We start from the raw sequence: 19,070 nt of genomic DNA on the forward strand, positions 1-19,070 counted from the left end.
GTTGCAAACAGTGAACATAGGTGAAGAATCCTCTCCTGCTTCTAGCAGGGGGAGGAAACAAGAAACCATTTGAAATATGCCAGAGCTCTTTGTTCTTCTTAACAAGGTCTGGACTCAGGAGAAATAGTTTTGCCAGAAACTAATTTGCTGGGGTTTACAGGAATTTAACTGATCTGGATGAAGGAAAATACCCTACCCCGGGAGGGCACAGGTTCATCAACCACTACTCATTGGATTATAGATGCTTTTCCTCCCTCCCATCTTATCACCATATTACTAAAGACGTATTTACTGTAGCTCCTTTTAAACAGTAAACTTTTATACAGTAGAAGTCTTATATTTTAACAAAAAATTATAAGACATACTAAAAGGCAAACAAACAAACAACAAAAAAAAACACTAAAACACAATTTGAAGAGACAGAACAACATCAAAACCAGATCCAGATATTACAGGGGTGTTGGAATTATCAGACCAGGACTATACAACTACTATGATTCACAGAGTAGTTGGGCTTGGATGGGAAATGTAGAGATGGAAAATCTAAGAGAGTTAAAAAGAAATGCTAGAAAACAAAATAAAAGCACTAACACAAGTGACAAATGCCTTTCAGAACCTCATTAGTAGACTGAAAATGGCCAAGGAAATACTCTCTGAGCTTGAGGATGTGTCAATAAAAACTTCCAAGACCCCAAAGCAAAGAAAAGAAGACTGCAAGGCAAACCAAACAAGAAAAATGGAACAATATATCCAAGGACTAGGAGACAACTACAAAAGGTGTAACACACACATAAGGAGGAGAAAAAAAATAGAGCAGAGCAATAGTTGAAAAAACAAAATAAAGACTGATAATTTTCCCCAAATTAATGTCCAACACCAAGCCATGAATGCAGGATTCTTAGAGAACACCAACCAAAATAAATGTCAACCCAACTACAGCCATGTGCATCATATTCCAACTGCAGAAAACCAAAGATAAAGAAAAATAACTCAAAGGTAATAAACTGATCCCAAACATTATTCCCTCAGTTTTAGTAGAGCCCCCCACCTACTTTAATCTTAACTTATAACTCTCTTCCACAAAAGAAGTAGAAGAAATTTTTACTTGAGTCGACTGAACACTTTGTATTTACCATTAGGCATTGGAGAACCTATTTCACAGGAAGAGTTCCACAGTGAATTTGGTTGAAATGAAATTTGGCTTTGGATTCAAACACACCTGAATTTAACTTCTTGCTCACCCTTTAACCACTGTGACGTTAAAAAAATACCTAATTTTACTAAGGCTTAATTTTGACCTCATAAAAATGATAATATGTATTTGACAGGGCTATTATGAATATTAGAAATTACATGTATAAAAACCAGTGTAACTTCTACTTAGCAAAATTAGCTGCTCAGTAAATGGTAGGTGTTATAATGAGTACTGGACGGTTATAGTCATACAGAAATAAAAAGAAAGAGAATGAAAAAAATGTTGGCCTGGGGTGTGTTTTTCCCTAGCCATCTAATCCTACCTTAATTCCATAAAACTCTTTGGAATAAAATCTTGTCATTCCAAACAATCTCAAAACAGGGCAGAGACTAACATCACAAACCCATTTCAGCTAGGACTCTTTCTTATCCTTTATTTCTGTTAGACCTACTTTCTCTCTAGGTTACAAAAACAACAGAATACTTTAGCCTTTCAGAAAAAATTATTTGCTAATCCAGTAAACCAAGGAATAAATATTAAGAGAATAAGAGAGAAAATTACAGAATTAATAACAGTCCTATCTCTGGTCTAAACTCAATTGCAAAACCTCTTGGCCCCCAAGACGAGCCATTCCTCCTACCTTTGGAAGCAGTGGTCTCTCTCCTTGGCCTTCCTGGAAGTTTTCAAGGTCGGTAGCTTCAAGGCAATATGTCTCAATCCCGGATGCACTTTAGAACCAACAGGGGAGTTTTAAATAGACTTCTGTCTGGGCCCTGCCCTAAGTAATTTGGGGTTTAATTGGTCCCCAGTGGGGCCTTGGAAGCAATGTTGTTTTTTAAAGCTCTCCAGGTAATATTAATGAGACTTCGGCGCTGAAAGCCACTGTTTTAAAGCAAACTTTCACATGGTTTTTCAGGCCAATCCCACTGTTTATCCTATGGCCCATATTCCGGGCTTGGGGTCAGGATTCACTTCCCCTATAGCTGCCACATTTCCCTCTTGGGATTTACTCTGGTTTCCTGATGTTAGTTTCTTTACTAAGTTGCTTCTGAATTATTTCTCCCTTTGGTTGTGAGTCAACCAAATCAATGCTTCAGTTTATTCCTTAATTATCCACGGATTCTTGGCATCTGGAAACCGCTTCTTTGGCATGCGCTTCTCTGCACAGGTGCAAACTATGCATTTCCAAATGTTGATTGTTTCTCAAAGGAAGATCAGGTAGCTTTGAAATATGGAGTAAAATGTGCACCCCTCTTAATGAGACACATTTCAAGCATTGTGCATATGCAGGTGATCGGGAAAGGCCTGGTAAACCAAATTGGCTTCTTTGCCTAATTTTTTCTACTGTGCTGAATTTTTGTGGCCATAGAGTCTAGCTCACCAGCGCCATAACAAATTACCTCTCCTCTACATTCTTCATATGACCTGTACACTTCCACCTGAAAGTGTCAAATCATATTTTCTTATTCTTTAGTTACAGGTTAGATCTTTTAAAAATTAAGAGGTATACCTTCACAGATTCACTTACCAATTTCCTTTGTGCCTAAGAGCTGATCCTTTTTGGGCCTCACAGAGCCCCAATATTATAGCCATCCCGTTCCTTGTGCAGAAATAGTTAAAGGACTTTGAACCCAGAATGAGAGCAGGTTGCCCATGAAATACAAAGAGTTGCCTTTATTCAAAAACAATTCATCATTTTTTTTTTGAAGATTTTATTTATTTACTTGACAGAGATCCCAAGCAGGCAGAGAGGCAAGCAGAGAGAGAGGAGAGAGGAGGAAGCAGGCTCCCCGCTGAGCCGAGAGCCCGGTGCCGGGCTCGATCCCAGGACCCTGGGATCATGACCTGAGCCGAAGGCAGAAGCTTAACCCACTGAGCCACCCAGGTGCCCCCAATTCATCATTTTTAATTGTAAATCTATCACCTTAAGATCACTTTTGGATTCAGTCCTTGCTTAGCACTTCATAAAAATAATATTCATAAGTGCCTGAGATTTTTCTGCCCTAACGCTTAACACTATCTCTCCCCTTATTCTGTTTGCAAGTTCACTGCAGCATAAATGCAAAATTCATATTTGAGAAAAGTCCTAAGAGTCACTGTGGATAAAAATTTAGCTCTCCGGTATATACTTATTTTGTGATCTGCCTGTGAATAACATCCCCAGCCATTTCTGACAAGGTGGTGCATGGTTTCCCCTATGCACATTCTATTATTTTAGGAAACAGTATGTCAGTAGAGAAATATGATTACTGCAAAACCATGCTGTGAAAACCAGAACTGAGTGCCAAAGTAGAAATTTCAATAGCATCATCCTCAATTTGTCTCTCTTTTTTTAAAATTTATATATACCAACATTTTAATAATTAGCTTTTTTGGTGATGTATTGTAACTTTTTTTTCTAATCCACTCTAACCCTCAATTTCCATGATATTTAAATTATATTAGCTGATAAATGTCACAATTTGAGGCTCCCCTTGTCTCATAGGAGACTCTAGGGACAGGCATCCTGAACTTTAGTAAATTACTGGTTACAGACATTCAAAGAGATTTCTAGACGGAAGTCCTTACAAAGCTTTGAATGTGAAGAGGCATCTTTGCCTATCCATATTTATATCTGCGCATATGGAATTATGGTGGTTTATAGTTTAAGGGTGACTTTTTAGCTTAATAAATTTCTTTCAGCAAATGACAACAATCTAGGTCTAAATGTCTTTTAATTCTGCTCCCTGTGAATATAAAATGCTCTTTCTTTGCTCTGAATGACAAAGGTAGCAATAACGTAGCAGGTGTCTGCAACTCTAATAATCCTCCCTTAGCTTCTCAGTGCCACCACCGCACCACACACACACACACACACACACACACACACACACACACTGCAGATGAGGGTAATATACAGGCAGTCTCTGTTGGCATAAATTAATGACCTAGGAATAGCTATCACAGCTGGGTGGCCCCATGGACATGGGGACTTCCCTCTCTCGACTCCTGCCTTATAGATTTCCCCTCCTTTTCCCCTACCTCTGCCATGGCCTATTCCTGTGTCTCGTTTTTCTCTCAACTCCTAGCTCCACGCAATCTCCCAAACCTGGGCCCTGTCCCAAACCCACTCACAACCTATCCCAAAGTGGCAACAGGTGATTCTTTCAAGAGCCTGATCTAGTTTCCCTACACAAACCTAGACAAACCCGTTCCTGCCCTTATTATATTCACTCATTGGCTGACACGTGGTGCCCATGAATTGGGTCTAGATAGTTAACAGATCCCAGAAGAGGGGGATCACTGGTGGGAAAGAAAGGCAGAAAGACAGCAGACAGTAAAATTAACTTGTATGAGAGGATTTATGTTTTCATGATTGTTTATAGTCTAAACCTCCAAAAACCTTAAAAAGGATTTTTATGTTACATTTGAAGATGAGCAAGGGTTGGAAAAATTTAATTATATTTATAGTCCATAGATTAGTTGGGAGTGGGAGGAGTGGGAGGGAAACCCTAGATACCAGCTACAGGACATCAAAAGAGAGACACCAACTCTTGAGTTCAGTTGAAGAGTGAAGGTCACCAGGAACAAGTCATAGGCTGAGAAGCAAACAGTACTGCTCCCCAGACCTCTTGTTCCCCTGTCTCAAGTCTGAAATACCTCTGATACCCATCTTCAGCATCGAGCATTAGTCTTAGTTCTGCCAGATTCAATCTTGGGAGCCTGGAGCTGGTACTCTAAATTATTAGAAGATGTGAAAACACAGATACGACACATCAGAGTAAAATGTGTGGCTAGACAACTAAATTAGAGGTTGATTTTGGTCCCTCTTATGATGATTATCTTTTACGGGAATTTGAGCAGGTTATTATACTTCAAGAACATTGTGACTTAAATTAGCTTCTGCAAACCTGCATTTTTTTTTTCATACAGCCAATTCTCAAGAAGTCCCAGGTTTGAAGACCTCTAGAATGCAGAGAATTCCATTTTACTTTCTGTAGAAAGGAGAATTTTTTTTTTAAGATTTTATTTATTTATTTGACAGAGAGAGATCACAAGCAGGCAGAGAGGCAGGCAGAGAGAGAGGAGGAAGCAGGCTCCCCGCTGAGCAGAGAGCCCGATGCGGGGCTCGATCCCAGGACCCCGAGAACATGACCCGACCCGAAGGCAGTGGCTTAACCACTGAGCCACCCAGGCACCCCTAGAAAGGAGAATTTAACCATTTCCCCACCGTATTTTAATACTTAAAGAATAGGGAGGTATCTTTCTGTGTGAGTGAAACATTAGTCATTGAGTACATTTCTTTATGTGGCTGGGGACGAAGGCTTGATTTCATTCTACAATACCAGTCTGCTCGTGGGGTGTTAGAACAGAAGGGGCTGATCAAGAAACTGTGAAAGATGACAATGCTCCAAGATTGAAAATAGAGACTTTGATGGGGTGCCTACAGCAGTTTGATGAGAAATGCAAGACGTCTTCATGGACTTTTCTTTTTTTTTTTCTTTTTTAAGATTTTTAAGAGATCACAAGTAGGCAGAGAGGCAGGCAGAGAGAGAGGAGGAGGAATGAGGCTCCCTGCTGAGCAGAGAGCCCTATGCGGAGCTTGATCCCAGGATCCTGGGATCATTACCTGAGCTGAAGGCAGAGGCTTTAACCCACTGAGCCACCCAGGCACCCCATGGACTTTTTTAAGTGCTAAGTTGACAGAACTGAAATTAGTTGTATTAGCATCAACAAGGGAAGCACCCCCGCCCCCAATTATAGACACTTCCTTAGTCGCACCTATTATGGGCTAGGCATGGGGATGAGGGTCTACATACACTGTTCTATTTCATCCGTACTGGAGTTCCACGAGGTTGGTTTTCTCATCCGTGTGTTTCATTCAACAATAAGGAGACACAAAGATATTTGCTAATTTATCCTGAGTCTCATCACTTCTAAATGGCAGAGGTGGAATTTGGACCTATTTCCAAAGTCCCCACCTTGTTTTAAGCAAACATTGCTACTTTTCAGGGTCCAGGAAGGTAAATGAAATATATACTTTTTGAAAACTTATTTATTTCTATTTCTGAATAGTTATTGCTAGTTTCTTTTTGCTCTTGTTTTCAAAGTTTTTTTTGAAAGCTATAACCTTGCTTCAGCTAAACAAAGAAACAAGTTTCTTTCTCAATAAAGACAGTGGAGTAGTACCAGTCCTATAGTGGTTTCTGCTGCTAACATGCTATGCGACTTTTACAAAATGTGTCTTAATGGGGCCCAGATTTCTTACATGTATTGATGAGGTTGGCCTGGAGATCCTGGAAGACCGTGATGTTCCATGAGGAGACTTTTCTGTCTCAGAGCCCTGAGAAGTCAGAAAAACTGGAACGGAAAGGTGAAAACTCAGTGGGGAGAGACGGTGGAAAGCCATAAATGTGATCTCCCCTTGACTTCGGTTTCCCTCACAGTTGGTATTCATTTGATTCAATCCCTCAGATCCCACAGGACAGAGCATTACACAAACAGCATCAGTGACCACTGGCTTACCCGTCAGGAAGAGCAGTGGGGGGAGCCACATAAATAAATAACCTAACAGCGGAATTGGCAATTTTCTGGCCTTCAAAGATCCCTAGAGACTGCCAGTTTGGACCATACAGGGCTCCAGGGGTTGTAAAACAGCAAACCACAACATGGTGTCCACTTGAAGCCTTTTACCACCGTGTGGCTGGCCAGAAGCTGACTAGCCAAAACTCATCCACAGAACACCACAGCCAGGACTGTCTCTGGAAATCCCAACAGCATTCATCACTCCAGGGTGGGCTCACAAGTCCTCTGGGTCTACCGTTTCCAAAGGCCAGTCTGAGGATTTGTGTCCATCAATGTCAAGTTTTTCATAAGTCAGTTGCAAGATGAAAAAGGGTACAGAAAAGAAAGCAGGGTGGGTTTTCCTTAAAGTTGAATGTATTCATTTAAAGAACTGTCCTTGATTCTGTTGTGTTTTTGTTTTTGTTTTTTACTTTTGAACATGAAAATGTCCTTTCTCTTATGAAATTACAGTGATAAGAAATGGGAGATTGTACACTGTGTTTATTTTATGTTTTTTGCTTGGTCAGCCTGAATCAGCTTCAAACTTACATTGGAAATTCCACTGACCTGGGAAATAGAATACAGTGGAAATATTGTGCTCCGGGCATGCAGGAGGGATGAGATCTCTGAGATCCGCTGCTACATGAACGAGGCTGCAGAGCTTAAACCTGAAGGAGGGAAACCCCTGAATGATCTGTACACAGTTTGGAGATCTGAGCCATTTGCCCCAGGTTTGTGTCTTTGGATCTCACTTTATTTCTACTGTCCCAGCGTGATTCGATAGCCTTAGGGCAAAGCTCAATTTGTCAAGGACTAAAAAAAAAAAATAAAGCAAAAATAAAAAATAGCAAAGACTCATTTACAGATACTCAGATTTAATTTTAAGGGTCTATTAAAGGGAATGCTATTCTTTTACTTCTTTGGAAGAATGTTCTCGACATCCACTGTAACCTGACTTTACTGGGTACTAATAATGATAAGAGTAGGAACAGGAAGGTGGTGATAATCGAGCTACCGGTTGCTGAACACAGACAACATGCATAACAGTTTTTCACGTATGTCCCACTACCCTCACAACCCCTGCAATTTGCAAAGGGCAGAAAAACGCAGCTCAAAGTGATGTGTAATATGGTAGAAAAAAACGAGGATTTTAGCATCCTCTAAATCTGACTATGAATCTAAGCTCGATGATGGCCTTGGACAACTAAGTGAAGTTTTTTTCTTTTTTCCCCTCATATAAAATGAGGCCAGTAGCAATCATATGTGGAGTTGTTATGAGCAATGCGTAGTATAACAGGTGTGAAGTAGTGCATTTATTGCCTCCTGTGTAGGAGGAACTCAATATTTCACTAGATAACTTCATCAAGTTTATGATTTTTGTTGGTAGCAGAGCTGGGAGCTCCAGGCTTTGGATCACAGTCTATGATCCTTGCCATATAGCAAGAATAACTGGTTCATTGAGCAGGCTGAGCTCAGTGGAGCATAAACCTGGCATTGTTATGGTTTTCTCCCTTCACTACCTTTAAATATTCTGTCAAAGCTCCCTCTCTCCTCCCTTAATAGCATCTCAGGGAGGTTTCACAGCATTAGACTCACAGATATAAAAACGTCCGGTGAATTTAGTCTGGCCAGCTAAAAGTCCCAATAGATCCCCCTCGGACTGTGACCTTGTAGGCCCTCAATGGCCATGTCAATATTTGTTTTCACAGCCAAATGGGAACATGGCTTCCCCATTCTGGCCAGCCTGCCATGAGTGTGCCGAGACGTCCAGACAATGTGCTGGAGATGAAGACGAGCTAGAAGATGAGTATGGGCTATACTGTACTGCATTCCTGATGTTTGGCACACTCCCTGTCTGAACTGCTGTATTTTTCTTCTCTAATAGTAAAGAAGAGGATTGCATTAGTTGTCTATCGCTGTGCAACGAATTACCACGAACACAGAGCTTAAGACCGAACACACTTGTTATTTCACAATCTCCGTGGGTCAGGAATCTTGGCGAGACTTGGCTGGATTCTCTGACAGGGTCTGTCAAGGCTATTCTGGGTCATCTGGGTCTGCAGTCTCATCTGAAGTTCCACTGGGAGGGATATGCTTTCGTTAGCTCCAAGACTGAGGCCCTCAATTTCTTGCTGCCCATCAGCCCGAACCTCCCCTCATCTCTTAGAGGCGACCATAGGAGGTTCCTGGCTGCATGGGCCTCCAAACATAAGCAGCCTACAACAAGGCAGCCTGCTTCTACAAAGCCAACAAGTGAGTAAGAGAATGCAGTGACATGGACCCTAGAATCCTACACAACATACCATGTAATTGCACACATGCAATCACAAGCATCCGATCAACGTTGCCACATTCTACTGTTTACAAGCAAGGCACAGGATAGAAGTAAATCACACACGAGGGGAGAAAACTGTAAAAGGAAATAATGTCCCCAGGTGGTACCTATGGGAGTGTCCCCTAGAGTTTGTAGGCCACATGGGCATATTAGTTGAAATACAAAGATCCATTAATCCCTAGTGAAAATTTTGAGCTGAAAAGAAATTCAGAGCTTCAAAATGACCCCACCAAACTATACAGAACAGTTTTTGGGGGGATTAAAAATCCCAGAATACCAGATGAATCAGTGACTTTCAATGAGTAAGTCTACACTCATATTAAACCTTGCCTCTGAGCCCACTGGATTATATCTCTTCTTATGGGAAAGGACTAGCCCTCCTAAGGACATTTTGAATTTTCTCAGTCCCTCCACTCGAAATGGTCGTGGTTTGCCAATATTAACATGGCAGTTGTGTGAGAGAGACTAAATAACAGAAGGAGATTGTAGTATTTTGGATCAGTACTGGATATCCACGAAATTCGATAGTTTAATTTTATTACTCAAAGTGAGCGTACAATAAGGAGTAGAGCTAGGGATGAGGATAGATTTCAAAACACCATAAGGAGGTATGGAGTGCTTAATCCTATGAAAGTTATGATCACAAACCAAAGAGCATATGCCAGTTATCATATACATGAAAGTAAGTGAAGTGTTTACCCCTTTTTGTAAAAAAAAAAAAAAACACCAGTATTTTCTATGCTGGGACATTTTTCTCTTTTGGCTACTAACGTGACAACTACTCACCTATACCATCTTAAGAATTTTTCTACCTATCCCCACCACCCTCCAATTTTATAGATGCAGTTTTCTATTTATACTACTAAGACAACCCACTTCCTCTAAGGTTATTTAAGTACCTATAGCTCTTCTGGGTTACAGAAGGATGCATATTTCTGCTTTTTTAGAATTTTTTTGAAGGGATCTTTAGATAAGTGCATTTTTTCTAATAAATATGTTTATTTAAATAAAAACTTGAATACAAATGCACTTTTATTCATTTACAGGCTTTTTCCCTATTAAAAAACCCCACATATCAGAAAAATAAAATTACTGTGTCAAAATTGTGCACCGATTCTTGGCTCAGAAAAAAATGTGTTCTCTATATTTTATATTATCTAATTTCAAAAAAAATTTTTAATTCACTTTTCTACTTATTATATGTACTCCTGGCTGCAGATCTTTAAGTCAGATGGTTGAAAATAAAGAATAAGCTCTTAATACTATATTTAAACTGTCTTCCTCACTTAGCAGTTTATATAAACTAATGCAGTTAAAATACTATACAAATGTTATTAGTTTAACTATAATAACTTTTTTCCAGAAAGAGGGAATTGTTTGAAATGTCTGAGATCTTAAGAAAATAATACTAACAAAACATAAGAATGCAATATATAAGGATCAAAAACTCAGAGTGCCCTTGCATTTTCAACATTTAATTTTTGGTTAAAGCAAGAAGTTTGATGTGATGTGTTTTTAATTTGTGTTGCTTAAAATTCTACTTTTAGCAACTCAGCTCTGACTTCTATGTTAAGTCCAAATATTTTATTGTATTGTTCAATGATAAAAGGCCCTACAAAACAGCCACTTGAAAGAAGACAGAAGTTACACTGGCATCTGGTTTAATTTACAGCTTTTGTTCATTACCCTCATATGAAAATTTCAGAACACATGTGGCAAAGGCTTCTGAAAAGCAACCTTTAACCTGAACCTGAATTTAATATTCTAAAGTTATGAACTAAAGTATTTAAAGTTAATAACTTTCTCTACAGATAGCTTTTTAATGCAGTAGAATTCTACCCTGTAAACTTTATGTAGCACTATCTTTTCAGTGTAACAGAACACTCTGGATACTAATTAGAAAATTACAATTATCCAGGGACTGAAAAAAAAGTTAAGTTTTACCTGATTTGGCTTCCATCCAAATTCATTATTTCTCCCTGAGTTATAGTCATCATTACACAAAATAAAATACAAAGGGAATTACGAGTCACTATATTCTGGTAACAGTCTAAGAGAAGAATTAGGGAAGAAAGAATTCTTCTAAAAATGAGAAGAATTAGGAAGAAAGAGGTATGACACCTACCCCAGATTCCTAGCTCCTTCCAGGCAGAGTAAGGACAAAAATGCCAGTTGTGCGGGTGGTCAGGAGTGCTCCCGGCCCGGTGTTCGGGGCAATATGTCCTGTAGCATATTGTCCATTCCCTAATATTGTCCATATTGACTTCCTCTAATGAAGATTTACATCCTATAAAACCCAGTTAAATCCCCAATCCAGCTATTAGTTATACCAAAATCAATTAGATAGATGGGTAGATGGACGATAGAAAAGATGGACATTTACACATATACATATACACGGACACATATGTTCCGTCCACTTGTCAACTGATGAATGGTAGCCTGCAAAAGAGTATTATATTAACCATTCATTCATTAATTAACAGAAAAAAACTTCCCTGTTATCATTTAGCATTATATCTTAAATCTATTCTGGGTAAATAGGTCTTAATATATGTTCATCTTTATATATCCATCTTACATGTATTTCTGTACAGATCTGTGTCTCGAATAGTGAGATAGGTAGTTTTTAGAATGAGTCAATTCCAATAAATTTTACATACTAAGGAAGAAAATACTCTCCTATTTAATCATTTATAGTCATATTTGGAGTGAACGAGTAAATACAACCAGAGTTAGGAGATTTAAAATATTATTAGAATGCTGTTCATAATCGAAATGCTGACTCGTAAATATCTATGCTAATTGCTAGTCCACAACTATTTTCCTAAGCAACCACAGCTCCTCACAACTCACCAAACGGGATTACAACAGGCATCTTAATGTCCTTACGTGATCTCACCACTCGGACCACAGTTTACTCAATTAGAAATAAGAACTAGACACAGGTGAAGCAATTAATCTATCCCCAGATTTTAGAACTTTAAATTCATAAAGTCAACATCAAGTGAGCTTTCTTCTGCCATTTGAAATGAGTCGGTTTGCAGCGACAGAGAATGAAGCTAATGCATGCAGAGAAGAAACAAGAAAAAGGTTCATTCTGGGCCCATATTTCTTAGTCTCAATTGCAACCCTGCACATTCTCAAGCTTAGATGTTTAACCCTTCCTTAGATTCCATTAGAAAATAAAATTCTTTCTTTCCCAAAATGCACTCAAAATGCATCTGTTTCTTACAGTCAAAGAATCATAAAAGGCAATGATATTTTCTGCTTGGAAACAATGTCCCTGCTTTTTTCCCAGTGTAATTCTTGTTTCTCCTCTAACTCTCAGATGCAACCGCCATTCATCTAGAAAATCTTTTCCAAACTGCTAGGTGTGGATTAATTTGATTTTCTATGTGCCAGATTCTGTACTGTTCCTAGAATTCCTATTACCACTCAGTATCGCAACTGCTTCCTTGTTTTTCTTTATCTTATTTTAATACATTAAAATAGGGACCACATTTATTATACCCACTCTTGTTTCTCAATGCATAACATAAAAGACAATAAAAGAGACATAAAAGACAATAAACAATTGCTAAACAAAAGAAACAATGAAGGATAGAATAAGAAAAAAGATGTTTGATCTTACATTTGTTTCCCTCCAATTCATGATTTTTTAATTTATCAATTAAAATTTTAACTCAAAGCACAGACTGCCAAACAACTGATATATATTATATTTCCATTATAATAAAGCCAACTTTCTAAGTAGAAATAAGAGAGATGTTGACTTTTTATATGGCCGTTTTAAACACTACCTTTTTTTTTTTTTTATAGATGGTGCAATTGAAAAATGCTAGTGATAGAGTTCTATATAGTACAACCTGTTTTCTTTTATTAAATCAACTGTCTCCAAATGTTACCTATACGGGTGAGAAGGAAAATTTCCTTTGTCTGATACTCTATTTGTCTGAAACCCAAAACATAATTTATGCCTCCCTAGTGTTGGGGAGTTAACTAAAAAAAAAAAAAAAAACTGGTGTGCTTTGTTTTTCAAGAAGAACAACACTTTTTTTCTTTTTTTAATTGAACAAAGCACACTCAGTTCACATGAGACTAACAGTTGTTCTCGACACCCAGGAGGAGCTGCCCTTTCAGTGAACAGTTTGTCTTGATCTGAAGCCAAGGAAAACACTTGTACTTAAAAATCTTTGCCTCAAATATTTCATATTTTTAGAACCTCTTGGGGGGTCTTTCAATAGTGTTTTGGCTTACTATTTGAGCAGTGTTTATGGTGATTCTTGGAAAATATCTTTATAAACAAAGGTTGTAATGGATGCTTCTCAGTGGTATAATCTAATAAAATGTCATGAGTTTCACTGTGTTGTTAAATGTCACCTGCATTTCTACATACCTGTGTGTGTATATAATGATTTGATTTTATTCTTCTTTGGTTCACTATTACTTACTCAACAAAGTATAATTAGACATTTATGTTCAGGCAAAGAATAACAGCCTGTTATGATTTTTCAAATGTAATATGCTGCATGAAACAAGCTGAGGTGTGAGTTTAATGTAGATTACCTAGATTTATTCACACTTACCTAAACAGTAAGCTCCCCACTTTAGTTACCCTGGCACAAGCTCCTATATATACATCACTTGTCTCCTGCCAATTTCCATAGGGATACTATAAAAATGTTAATTCAGTCTACAAATCACACTGATATGTTTAGAAAAACTGAATTGTGTATGTCAATGTAATGTAGGCCTGTATGGCCTATTTGCACAGGATGGATTTAAGATAAAATGCTAGAAGTATAGCAGGAGGGTATTAATGTTTATTTCTTTCCCTTTTTTTTCCCCCTTAATACACTGCTTCCAGGCCTCTACTCAGCAACTGACAAATTAAGACTATTGTGCCTGAGTAACCACTTTTTCTTAGATTTTGGACTAAAACCACTCCTTGGCACAATTTCACGTTCCCCTCAGCAGGAGAAGAGTGGGAACCCCGGGAGCCTGGTACCACAGATGAACCATGTTCACATTCCGCCTTCCCTCACTCACAGCCTCTCCATTATCCCCTGCCAGAGAACTCCTTTCACTAGTCCTCACCTGTGTCTATGACGGTCACCGCACACAGACCCAGACTTGCAAGTCAACCTTAGTCCACTGGACTCCAATTCACACACCACTCTTCATCTCCTTTTAATTCTAACTTTCAGTTCTCCTCAGTTACTGAAACCATTTCCATGTGTCTCTGGAACTCAAGATTTAACTCTAAGCAAAATTTCCTCTAAACTCAAATTCTTCCCTAATCCACCTGTTTTCCTTAATGTTCAAGAGGAAACATTTATCCCCATTGAGGACTTCGATTTTCTTGTAGCATTCTCAAATGGTGGCTGTTTTTGTTCAGTGTCTTTACCCCTAGGCACAAGACTGGATAGATGTCCTCCATCCTACTCTCTCCAATCCCAGATTTTGAATTTCATTTATTATTTGCACCTTTCACCATCCCACTTTATTTTATGATTTACTATACCAACCCCAACTTTATTATTTCGAATATTACAAATCCACGGCATTTACAATATTTCCAGTGGATTGTAAATCTATTGCCACTCATTCCATTGTTATTCTTCTCATAATTCTTAATGATTTCAAATTCATGGAATGATCCTTTCAGTGTCTTGAACTCCTGTTTACTTGACCTTTTCCCCCCTTATCTTCTCTCTCTTGCCATAGCCACTCAATCGCAAGCACACATGATCATTTCCTTGAACCTGTCATTACTAGTAACTGTAATTGCTTCATAGTATCAACCTCAGCTAATGTACTATCAAACTCAGTTTTTTCAGCTCACCACTTCATATGCCAAACACCAACTCCCAACACTCCTTCAATCCAAGGACCTTCAATCTTTGAATACCAAACCTTTTCACTATCTTCACCTCTATCTTGTCATTGGTTCCTCATTTTTAATTAGCTGGCCAATCATTATAACTACTTCTTTGATTATACTCTGCTTCCTTGTCCTTGTTCTGCTTTTGAGTACTGGTGTGGCTAAATGATAGCCCTGATTAAATCCAACCCTCTATGCACTGCATAGAGAACTTAGTGGAGAAAAGTAACGTCAAACAAAACAAAACAAAATGAAAGCATGATACATCATGCAGAATAATGTTCGTTTAAAACTATAGCAACTGATCTGCCATATTTCCAGGAAATCATTCATACAAGCTCTTAGTCCATGCCCTCACTTTCTCTGCTAGCTATTTCAGAGCTTCTCCCCTCAAATCTCTCTGCAATTCTCATTGCTAATTCACCTGTGTGTTAGTCTGAGTTCTTCACAGCAACAGAACCAATAGCATACCTGTATGCATATTTATTACAAAGGAATTAGAGATCATGCAATTAGGGAGGTTGAGAAGTCCCACAGTCTGCAGTCAAAAAGCGGGAGACCCAGAAGGGTTGATGGTGTTGTAGTCCTTGTCTGAGTCTGAGTCAGAAGGCAGGAGAAGACTATTGTCTCAGCTAAAATACAGGCATAGAGAGAGAGCATTCTTTCTTACTCAGTGTTGTATTCTATACAGGTCCTCCGTGGGTTAGATGAGGCCCACCCACATTGGGGAAGGCAACCTGCTTTACTCAGTCTACTGATTGAAATGCTCATCTCCTCTAGAAATACCCTCAATGAGACATGCAGAAATAATATTCACCCCATTTCCGGAATCCCCATGATCCAGTCAAGCTGACATGTAAGATTAACAACTGTACTTTGTTTCTTCCTTCAGGAAAAAAACGGAAACAAATAGAAAGAACCCCTATAAACTTCTACCACAACATTCACTCACCAACCAGATTTTGTGGCAGAAAACTCTGTCTTTATTTCTGTCACATTTGGATGCTACGTGTGCTATAAACCAAGGCAAGCCCTTGCCATTGTACAATAAATCACATCTACCCTTGCCTTCTGAAAGGCATTGCTTCAGCGATTTTCTCTGCTTTTTTTTTTCCTCAGTCATGTCTTTTTCTCTCTAAAATGGATCATTCCTATACTCATTCAAACACACCCTTATTTCTCTCTTAAAACAATAACACAAAACCCCTTTAGCCCCATTTCCACAGCAGTATCTGAAATCCCACTCATTTCTGTTTTTTAAAGCCAGAGTTGTTAATCACCATCTCCGGTTTCCTCCCTTCCATTCTCACTTAAATCTACTTTAATTCTCACTACTCTAATTCTCACTTAAACCTAAGATTTTGCCCCTACTTCTTTGCCCCTCCACACTCCAGTGAGTGAGGTACTGCATAGGTAAATCCAACAGTTGGTGCTTGGTCCTTGCCTACTTGTTCCTGAAACACTTGTTCTTCCACAGAACCCCACCTGCCTGGCTTTCCTTCTACCTCACTTCTTATTCCTTAAATGAGATGTGGGTAAAAATCAAAGTATGATCCATCCTCCGGCAAATCGATTTTCAGCTGTGAACCTGTGAAACCAACATGTTTATACAATTTTGAAATACATGGCAGGACAGGCACAGAATAGACATTCCCATTCCAAAAAAAAAGAAATAAGAAAGAAGAAAGAAGTAACATTTTCCAGCAAGTCCAAAACCCAATAAAGCAAATTCCATTAGAACCTAGAGCTTAAAACTAATCCTCTTGGGCTTGATGCCCCTGGACCTTTGCTGGGCAGGGACTGGACTCCTAAGATTTTGGGCAGCCTGCACCTATGGCATCGCTGTACCTGGGATCTGCCCCTTTGGTAGTTTTCTCTGCCTGGGCCTCATAGCTCTCTGGGCTCCTGAGTACAAGGCTCTGCCAGAAAGTGTATTAAAATCAATGAGGAACTTGTTAAAAATGCAAATTCCAGAAACCCTCCTGAAGCAGACTCTTTGAGGACCAGGCATGACAATCTGTATTTTTAATAAATACGATTCTTTTATTCCTAAACATTTCAAAAACACTGACCTATAGAATTTGAAGACTGTAGAAGCTTCCTAAGCTTTGATATCTCACTCCAGCATGTCTCTCCTACACATCTTCCTTAGTTACTGGCAACCTTACTCTTTCAGATGCTTGGGCCACCAACCTCAGATTCATCCCTGGTTCTCCTCTTTCATTCTCTGTATTAGCCACACGATAACTACTTATCTCCTCCATCCATGTCCTCCAATGTTCTAAAACTCACCATCTCTTGCCTAAAATTTTAGCAGAAGCCTCCTAAATTGTCTCTGTGATTTTTCTCTTGCCCCTTTCAAAATGAACCCTGCTCAGAATGCTTGGTTGACTTCCCTATTCACTCAGGGTAAAGGTAAATTGCTGATCATGACCTCCTGGGCCTTATGTGATCCCAGTCAGGCATCCACCTCTGCCCCCTACTCGCCTCATTCATCTGACTCCAGCTGTGCTGGGCCTTCTTCCCTTGAACTTGACAGGTTCTATTTTCCCTCTAGGTCTTCACATCTGCAATTTCCTTTTTTTAAAAAAAATTTTTGATTTTTTAAAGATTTTATTTATTTAGTTGACAGATCACAAGTAGGCAGAGAGATAGGCAGAGAGAGAGGGGGAAGCAGGCTCCCCGCTGAGCAGAGAGCCTGCCACGGTGCTCAATCCCAGGACCCTGGGATCATGACCCTAGCCAGAGGCAAAGGCTTTAACCTACTGAGCCACCAGGCGCCCCTGCGATTTCCTCATTAAGACATCCTCTAAATACCTACATGGCTAGCTCTCTCATTTCTATATGTCTCTACTCAAAAATCACCTTCTAAATATGCCCTTCTCTAGTCACCCCATATAAAATGTTAACCCTCTCCCCACCTATCCACAATCCAATTCTGTACTTACTTCCTCTCCTAAGCACTCATCACTATCTAACATACCCTATGTACTTACTTACCCATTGCATTTCTTGTCTATCTTCCCCACTGGAAACAAAGGCTCCAGAAGAGTAGGGATTTTGTGTGTTTTGTTAACTATTTTATCCCCATTATCTAGAAACACAGTGGAGGCAATCAGTAGCTATTTGATGAATGACCTATTAAATGAGAGAGCAAATAGCAGATGTTAAGTTAGTACCTGGCTTTTCTTTGAGGAAACCATTGAAAAGAAAAGTAAGAAACTCATTTTATTCCCATGTTCTATATGGAAATCTATGACTCAAAGCTTAGGAAGCTTCCACAGTCCTAAAAATCTACAGGTCAATGTATTTGAAATGTTTAGGAGTAATAGAATCACTGCTTATTAAAAATACAGATTGTCATGTCCTATCCCCAAAGAGTCAGCTTCAGTAGGTCTTTGAAAGACCTACTGGAATTTGCATTTTTAACAAGTGCCTCATTGATTTCAGTACAGTTCTTTAAGAAACTGCTGTGGATTCAGAAGTGATTCAAACTGAGTGACTTATGTAATTGCAGAGTGGATAAAAAAATCTTCATTATAGTTAACATGCTGAGTTAAAGAAAATAGATCTGGTCTACATTTCTGGTATGCATTCTTCTCAGGAGAGAGTTTCAAGTAGAACAGCAATTTGCAAAACACTACAAAAACCCAGTTTGTATTAATCCTCAGGGGACATGAAGATTTGGCCTTTAAAAGTAAGACCTATGCCAAAGCTTTCATAGAAAAGCAATTGTTTCTTTAAAACTTTTATTTATGAGCACTGTGAAAAACTTCAACTCACTGGCTACAGAAAAGATTCCTTGGTTTCTAGTGGCTATGAAGAGCTAATTCTAGTCAGATGTAGCATTCCATTTATAGAGAATAATTCCTTTATCTTGGATCAATAAAGAGCTAACCTCATAATAACCACCATAATTGTGACACTTAGTTTTTCTCATTGCTACCTGATTTCCCATGGACTTCTGCCTGTAGCAGGTATTTTGTTATATGTTTTGTTCTCAGGTAATTACCTAACTCTGATAGATGGCAATGTAATAGATGTTGTCTCATCAGCATTCAGAACTGTTCTCTAGCTTGAAAAGAAACAGAGTAAAGAAAAGACTTCTT

This window comes from Mustela putorius, unplaced genomic scaffold (assembly GCF_011764305.1).
Source record: "Mustela putorius furo isolate JIRA1106 unplaced genomic scaffold, ASM1176430v1.1 tig00003834_pilon_pilon_pilon, whole genome shotgun sequence".
NCBI lineage: Eukaryota > Metazoa > Chordata > Mammalia > Carnivora > Mustelidae > Mustela > Mustela putorius.